The following is a 9,146-nucleotide window of genomic DNA, read 5'->3' as shown; positions in this document are numbered from 1 at the left end:
TCTATTACTACTCTCACTCATTATCATCAAAAAATAGTCCTGCGTCAATTTGTGCAAAAACTCAAATATGTGGTGATTTTGCAATTAAATTTGTTTGAATTAAGTAGAAATACAAACGAAAGGGCTTTAGAACAAAAAACACAAAATTCAGAATCTAAATACAGATGGAGGATCCTGTTTGCCTATTATCCTTCCGCGGTCGGCTGTCTGCAATCCATGGAATGTTGACGTCACAAACTGACTCTTGTTTCCACTGTAGCCGAGTCCTTGGTTCACGAACTGCAAAAGTAGGGGAAAATGACTTGCCCTACAAATCTTCCTTTTGACTTGTAAGGGAATATTTTGAATTTATTCCCTAGTCGTATTCAATTAATACCCATTGTGCTTCAGGTATATTTTTCGTGACCGTCTCGAGTTCTTACAGCAGGAGGAACAGCAGTCAAAAATAGATTCACCCCTCATGCGAAATGAACCAATCCGAGGTCAAAGTTCGTGACATGACCATGTGCGCTGTTTCGCGCGGGTTTTGTGGATTAGTAAACAACACACAATGAAACTGAAAGTCGAAGTAACGTAAGGCTCTGTTACTGTGTTAGTTACTACTGATTGACGTAACGAAAATGAGAATTATATTTCATCCTTACCAAACTGTGGCCTAGTAAAGGAAGCACATTCTGTGCGCCGTTCGTTACACCGGCGTGAGCCGAGTTTCAGCAAAGATTCGGCAAACGAAAACAATTCTCCCACCACAAAATGTTTACTCAACAAAACTTTATACCGGTTAAAATTATCGTAACCGGATTTTTACTCCTGAGAAAACATTTTGTGGAGTACTTACTTTCCTCTTGTACGACGTATGAAAAGAATACCGGGCTCTCACACACCGGTGACACTGTGACGGTTCCCCTACGCTTTGTGTTCGGTGCCCTGACCCTTTGTGTTCGGTTCCCACTCGGTTCCCACACGCCAAAATTCGCGGACAAAACATCCATTTATGGTAGTATTACGCAATGTTGCTCTCTGAGAATGGTCTTGTTAGATCTGTGAGTGTTTACACTACATGCCTAGGTGCTGTTGGATTGAAGGTTTTTGATATTTTAGCCGTTATTAGGTAGAATGCCTTCCACTTTACTGCAAAACTGCATAATTCGTAGCATCGGCAAGAAATATCCTACCAAAAAATGCCTGCTTGGAACTGTCCGTGGTCCAGCAAAACGTTCAACATGTCTGTAGCAGATAGCCCAAGTTTCAAGATTGTAGGGCCATCCAAACAGCCGTAATAATAAAAACAACAAAAGTAGTCAGTGAAATTGGCTGTGTTCGGTCCCCCCACACTTTTGTGACGTAGGCGTGACGGTTCCCATAATTCATTGTGTCGGTCCCCACTTTCTGTGTCGGACCCCACTTTCGACCTAATTTCTCTGTGACGGACCCCACAACCAGCCTATTTTGTGTCGGTCCCCACACCTTCTTGGATTTATGACTTGCCGGTTACTTGTATCATTGTATTCATTGAATCTAATTGTCTCGGAGTTATTTTTCAGCAAAAACCGGCAAGGCAGCACCTTTTGTGATACCAAGTAAGTCAGATGACATCAGTATGTGTGTGTGTGTGTGTGTGTGTGTGTGTGTGTGTGTGTGAGAGTGAGAGTGAGAGAGAGAGAGAGAGAGAGAGTGAGAGAGAGAGAGAGAGAGAGATTGACACCTTTCCAGATCACTCCGGTTATGCGACACTACCGCGAGCGTCACTACCGCGTGTCACACTACCGCGAGTACGACACTACCGCGTGTAACACTACCGCGTGTAACACTTCCGCGTGTCACACTACCGCGAGTACGACACTACCGCGAGTATAACACTGCCGCGTGTCACACTACCGCGCGTACCACAACCGCGAGTACCATAACCGTAGAGAGAACGCATGCAAACTTACTTCTTGTGAGTTTGTGTTCTAACTTTGATTGGAAGCAACCCATTCTATATGTATTCTGATAGTGTGTTCTGATCGTTTTGAGTTCTTGGTTAGCATGACAAACATTGAATTAGTGTTCAGAGAACAGACCAGGCCTTTTTGTTTTATATTTCAAGGAAACATTTCAACCTTTGCCTTCAGCCATGGAAGTCATAAAATGACACGCGGTAATGTTATACTCGCGGTAGTGTGACACGCGGTAGTGTTATACTCGCGGTAGTGTCGTACTCGCGGTAGTGTCGTACTCGCGGTAAGTTCTGTTTCCGTACCCGCGACAGCGGCAGCGACAAAAGAAAACGCGCGCAAACGCGTGACGTGTTTCCGTACTTGCGTTTTAAACATGCGGTAAAATCTGTAAACTCCCGCGTTGCCGCGCGACAACGCGAAAAAATCGCTCCAGGACCCTTTCAAAAAAATCGCGTCGCTTGCCGCTTGTCGCGCCGCTAACGCGTCGCGCGTGTGGAAACACTCCTGGTCATTTTCTATGTGCTTGATTTTCGTCGCGCCGCTGGAAAAACGCTGTCGCGGGTACGGAAACACAACTCTCTCTCTCTCTCTCTCTCTCTCTCTCTCTCTCTCTCTCTCTCTCTCTCTCTCTCTCTCTCTCTCTCTCTCTTTCTCTCTCTCTCTCTCTCTCACACACACACACACACACACACACACACACATACTGATGTCATCTGACTTACTTGGTATCACAAAAGGTGCTGCCTTGCCGGTTTTTGCTGAAAAATAACTCCGAGACAATTAGATTCAATGAATACAATGATACAAGTAACCGGCAAGTCATAAATCCAAGAAGGTGTGGGGACCGACACAAAATAGGCTGGTTGTGGGGTCCGTCACAGAGAAATTAGGTCGAAAGTGGGGTCCGACACAGAAAGTGGGGACCGACACAATGAATTATGGGAACCGTCACGCCTACGTCACAAAAGTGTGGGGGGACCGAACACAGCCAATTTCACTGACTACTTTTGTTGTTTTTATTATTACGGCTGTTTGGATGGCCCTACAATCTTGAAACTTGGGCTGTCTGCTACAGACATGTTGAACTTTTTGCTGGACCACGGACAGTTCCAAGCAGGCATTTTTTGGTAGGATATTTCTTGCCGATGCTACGAATTATGCAGTTTTGCAGTAAAGTGGAAGGCATTCTACCTAATAACGGCTAAAATATCAAAAACCTTCAATCCAACAGCACCTAGGCATGTAGTGTAAACACTCACAGATCTAACAAGACCATTCTCAGAGAGCAACATTGCGTAATACAACCATAAATGGATGTTTTGTCCGCGAATTTTGGCGTGTGGGAACCGAGTGGGAACCGAACACAAAGGGTCAGGGCACCGAACACAAAGCGTAGGGGAACCGTCACAGTGTCACCGGTGTGTCTCAGTACGAACTTCACCGTGACTGATCATGTTCACAACATTTACCGTTGTCCGAAAATGTTACTCCGGCCGGCACTTACATGTCAATCAATATGAGGCTTATTTAAAAATTGTTTGTGTTTTTATATTTAGTCAAGTTTTGACTAAATATTTTAACATCGAGGGGGAATCGAAACGAGGGTCGTGGTGTATGTGCGTGCGTGTGTGTGTGTGTGCGTGCGTGTGTGTGTGTGTGTGTGGAGCGATTCAGACTAAACTACTGGACCGATCTTTATGAAATTTGACATGAGAGTTCCTGGGTATGAAATCCCCGAACGTTGTTTTCATTTTTTTTATAAATGTCTTTGATGACGTCATATCCGGCTTTTCGTGAAAGTTGAGGCGGCACTGTCACGCCCTCATTTTTCAACCAAATTGGTTGAAATTTTGGTCAAGTAATCTTCGACGAAGCCCGGGGTTCGGTATTGCATTTCAGCGTGGTGGCTTAAAAATTAATTAATGACTTTGGTCATTAAAAATCTGAAAATTGTAAAAAAAAATAAAAATTTATAAAACGATCCAAATTTACGTTTATCTTATTCTCCATCATTTGCTGATTCCAAAAACATATAAATATGTTATATTCGGATTAAAAACAAGCTCTGAAAATTAAATATATAAAAATTATTATCAAAATTTTTTTTTCGAAATCAATTTAAAAACACTTTCATCTTATTCCTTGTCGGTTCCTGATTCCAAAAATATATAGATATGATATGTTTGGATTAAAAACACGCTCAGAAAGTTAAAACGAAGAGAGGTACAGAAAAGCGTGCTATCCTTCTCAGCGCAACGAATACCCCGCTCTTCTTGTCAATTCCACGGGCACTGCCTTTGCCACGGGCGGTGGAGTGACGATGCTACGAGTATACGGTCTTGCTGCGTTCAGTTTCATTCTGTGAGTTCGACAGCTACTTGACTAAATATTGTATTTTCGCCTTACGCGACTTGTTTGTTTGTCTATTTGGTTATTTGTTTGCTTCAAGTTGTTGATTTTGATGGGTTTTTTGTTTTGTTTTTAAAGCGCGTGAGGTCAGTCGTAGTTCCGCCTCAACTCGCGGTTTAAAAAGTCGCATCTATCTATATATATACGACTAGTGTCTGTCTGTCTGTCTGTCTGTCTGTCTGTCTGTCTGTTCGCGATGCACGGCCAAAGTTCTCGGTGGATCTTTTTCAAATTTGGACACCGTATTCGCTACACCCCGGACACAACCTCATCGATGAGATATTTCAACACGTGCTCTCAGCGCTGAACCGCTTTTTTGTGTGTTTTTTGTTGTTGTTGGGATCCACTACCAGTATCTCTTCCTTATCTTCTCCAGTATTTTCAGCCGCGATTATCTCCCTTCCTCCGTGTGGCGTCAATCCATATTCCCGTTACTACGTTACTATTTTTAGAAGGTCACTGCACGTTACTATTTTTAGAAGGTCTCCAGTGTTTTGCGCGTTTATCTCCTTTCCTTCGCAAAGCCGGCGTACACCCGGCAAAATCCCAGGCGCAGCCTGGTATTCGGCTCTACTTCTTGCCGGCGAAGCCGGTACCCGGCGAAGCGGGTAATCATCTAGTAATATATGTATGACTATCAAAGACAATTAGAATGATCAATGTGTGACAGGGTGAACTGCAACCAAAAATAGTGAAAAGCTATTCAGTGTCATTGTCCAGTTTAATCTTTGTTGCCGATCGATTTGTGTTTTGTGTCTATTCATTATCTGTAAACTAAAAAGTGCTGGTATGCGGCGCCAGCTGTGTCCAGCTGCAGGCAATTAACAGTCTCCCTTGGGGTGAAGCAAGTTCCTAATTCCTTTGAAGTAGGCCGACACCTCGGGTCCGGTGGACAGCCCCAGTTACCCTCCGGGCCGGTGGTGTTATATAATCTGCCGTCTGCCTGACACCATATCTCGGCATTTCGTGGCAGGGGCGTGTTGTGTTCTTGCATACAACAAAGTGTGGACTAGCATGGACACAACAGGGCGGATCACATATTTTTTAAGGGGGGGTTCCAAATTTCTCTTAGGGACAGATCGACGACGCAAAGCGTTTAGTTGAGTGTGCGAAGCGCCATGCCCCCCCCCCCCCCCCGGAAAATGTTGATAAAAACAAGGAAAATTGAGCAATCTGGTGCACTCTGAGCCAAGGAGCTTCCCCAATCACACCTTCCCAAAAGTGAATTTAAGAAGACAAATTTGGATCAAAACAAGGAAAATGGACCGATCTGGTGCAACCTGAGCCAACAAATTACTGTGGCCAACTACCTTCCCAAACAGTAAATTTAGAACTTGAGACAAAGGCCGGCTCCTAGGGGGGTACGAGGGCATGCCCCTGGAACATTTTGATAAAACAAGGAAAATAGAGCAATTTGGTGCAATGTGAGCCATCATTTTTTCTTTATTTTCAATTTTTTTACTCAATTTTGTTTTCTTCCCATTTTTTAAAATATGTTTTTAAGGCTAGGTGGGGGGGGGGGGGGGGGAGTTTGGAAACCCCGGAAACCACCCTGGATCCGCCCGTGCGTGGGATAGCGGGCAACTTTCAAGGAGGTGCCATTTCTTTTGATACGTCGTCTACATGTAATGATGAGATCAAGAAAACGTACAAAACACGAACGGGCCAACTCGGAAACCGACGAGTCGACAAATGCTCGACTGACTCGACAACCCGGGCACGACGCAGTGTAAGGTATGTTTGCAGTTAGTTTTAGTTTTCACGCCTTTTATATCAGAATCAGAATCAGAATTTATTGTCATTAAAGCACATAGCCTATTGACACATTCAAGATACATAAGTACAGGAAAAATAGCAATATAACATATCATACATGTAATACAAAACCAAGTGGAACAGGGTGAACAAAGAGGACCTGAAGATGAGCATAGGTTATTGAGGACAGTCGGAAGACGCATTGCATCTGCGTAGTTGAAAACAATCGTACACATATTTTGCCAATTGCCTTTGGATGTCGCTGTCAGTAAACAGAGAACTGACTCTTATTTCATCACTGCCGGTGGAAGTATTCGGTAATAACTGTTGCCTGAGATGAGCATACATTGTACATGAATCAAGGAAGTGAAGTTCATCCTCCACCACTCCACAGTTTCTGCATATTCTTTCCTCCCTTGGTGTTCCCGTGTATCTGCCCTTTTCGATTTCTAAGTCATGGGCACTTATACGTAGTTTGCTCATAGCCTGTCTGTGTTCTTGTGTTAGCAAAAGATAGGGTTGTAGAGAGTAGTCGTGTGACACTCCCTTGTAAAACTGTAGTTTAGAGGAGTTTCCTTCTTTTTTTGTCCTCCAGAGCCTGACAAATTGAGTTTCTACATGTTTTGTTAGCGCGTGTTTCAGTCTTGCCGGGTGTATTGTGCTTTGGTTTTGCCACACGTGTTTGAAGCCTGAGGAAGTCAGGAACTCGCGTACAAATAAGAGCCATTTATTTTCCTCTTTATGTTCTTGTGAGAGAAGGCTTGAGTAAGTTTGCCTAAGAAGCCCATGTTGGTCAGATTCCATGATGTGTAACCAAAATGATATGATCTGTCCCAATATTTTTGTGCTGATCGGAAATCTGCCCAATTCAGCCAGTACTGGGAAATTCATTGATTTTCTGTGTACTCCTAAAAGTTGCTTGCAGAATTTCATGTGTACGTTTTCATGCGGAAGGACAGTCGTTATACATTTTTCAAGGAGATTATTCTCAAGGTTCTGCGTGTCCTTTAAGTTTATATCTTTGCAGTAAGGGAGCCAAATTTCAGAGCCAAAGGTCAGAATAGGTGCAACTAATGTATCAAAGAGTTTCGCCATTACTGGGACACTTATGTTCTTTGTTCGTACTGCTCGTTTGAGCGAGTGCAGAGCTTTGCTCCCTTGTCGGGAGAGATGGTTCTGTGCCATTTTCATGTCTCCGCGTTTATTGAATATGATGCCGAGATATTTATAGTTGTCTGTAGTATTGATTATGGCATCGCCAATTTTGAAGAAGAGGGGGAGTATGGGTTCGTGCTTGGAGAAAACTATCACCTTTGTTTTTTCGCGATTAATTTGTAATCCCCATTTATTGCAGTATTCATGGAGGCTGTTGAGTTTGTCCTGTAATCCTTTCTTTGTAGTTGAGAGAATAACAATGTCATCAGCATACATTAGGCATGGCACCGGAACGAGTCCAGCCTCATCCACAGTTGGGGAGTCACAGTCTTTTAAGCTATCAACTATGTCATTAATAAAAATATTAAACAGTGTTGGGCTTAGGGTATTACCTTGGAGAACACCTTTTCTTACTGTGATTTCCCGCGATAGGCCGACTTCTGTCTTTGAGCATACGGTTGCATTATTATACATTTCTTGCACAACTTGCAGTAGTTTGCCTCCTATCCCTATCTCCTGCATCTTATATAGTAATCCTGTGTGCCAGATACTGTCGAATGCCTTAGCGAAGTCAATGAAACAGCCGTACAGTCTGCCATTTGTAGTTCTGAGGGTATCATTGACTAGCTTTTTTAGGATGAACACTTGGTCTTGCGTTCGAGACGATTTTCTGAAGCCGGCTTGCTCTTTAGCTAGCAGGCTGTTGTTCTCGAGGAAGTTTGTTATTCTATTGTTAATGACCTGACAGAAAAAGTTTGCCATTGTGTTGTTAAGAGTGACGCCTCTGTAGTTACTAGTGTTGTGTGGGTCTCCGTTTTTGAATATGGGCACATTCACTCCTTTCTTCCATTGTTCGGGATATGTTCCATATTGTATTAACTGGTTGAAGAGCTGTTGTATGATAGGCCTCAATACAGGGAGACTTGTTTTGATCATTTCATTTGTAATACCGTCTATTCCTGGAGATTTTTTCAGCTTTATATTTCGAGCAGCCTTTTCTATCTCTGTGGCTGTTATTGGAAAATCTAGTAGGTTTGTTTGATGTGTTTGTTGAGCTATCTTTTCTTTCATGATTGAATCACGGGTACCGTCTATCTCGGTGTTTTGACCGAGCAGCTTCTCAAGGTGGGCAATCCATTTGGCTCCACTCACTTGCGTCTGGTTCCGGTTGTGTGCGGACTCTGAGTCCTTGAGTTGCTTAATTAGTTTCCATACAGAGGAAGGGTCTTTGTCCATTGCTTCATTTAACATTGTGACCAATGAGGTTTTGTAGGTTAGTTTCTTTTTTCGTAGTTGGCTGTTGTACTTTTTTCTCTGTGCAAAATATTTTTCTCTTACACCGCGGTTGAAGGGGTCTCTGTTTAGGGCATTTAGGAGTGACCTAACTTCTTTTCTTTGTTTGTCACATTCGTTGTCAAACCATCTTTTGTTACATCTTCGTTTCTTAGTGTTGGCCTTTTTAGTTCGGCAGGTTAGTGATATATCGGCAGCCGATTGGAGAATATTTGTGAGCTCCTCAACACGAGTGTTTATGTCATCAGTATTCTGTGAGCATGTGCTGGTGGTATTGCTTAATTTTTGCTGCAAATTAAAAATAGATGTTTGGACTGGCGCTATGTTCAGTGCAGCTTGAAATCGTTTTGCTGATTCTTCAGTCCATATATATGAAACAGCCGCCGTGACCGGGGGTTTGGTTTTTATGCAGTTTGTTGTTCCTGTGGAGTGTGAGGAGAATGAACCTTCAGCCTTATTTTTTGTACAGACGGGAAGATATATACATAATTCTAATGGACAGTGGTCAGAATATTGAGATAAGGCATGCACTGTCATGGAATGAACATCTTTCAATAGTGTGTTAGAACATATGAAATAATCGACAACACTCGC

This window comes from Littorina saxatilis, linkage group LG2 (assembly GCF_037325665.1).
Source record: "Littorina saxatilis isolate snail1 linkage group LG2, US_GU_Lsax_2.0, whole genome shotgun sequence".
In the NCBI taxonomy this organism is placed as follows: Eukaryota; Metazoa; Mollusca; class Gastropoda; order Littorinimorpha; family Littorinidae; genus Littorina; species Littorina saxatilis.
This window is presented reverse-complemented; position numbering follows the sequence as displayed.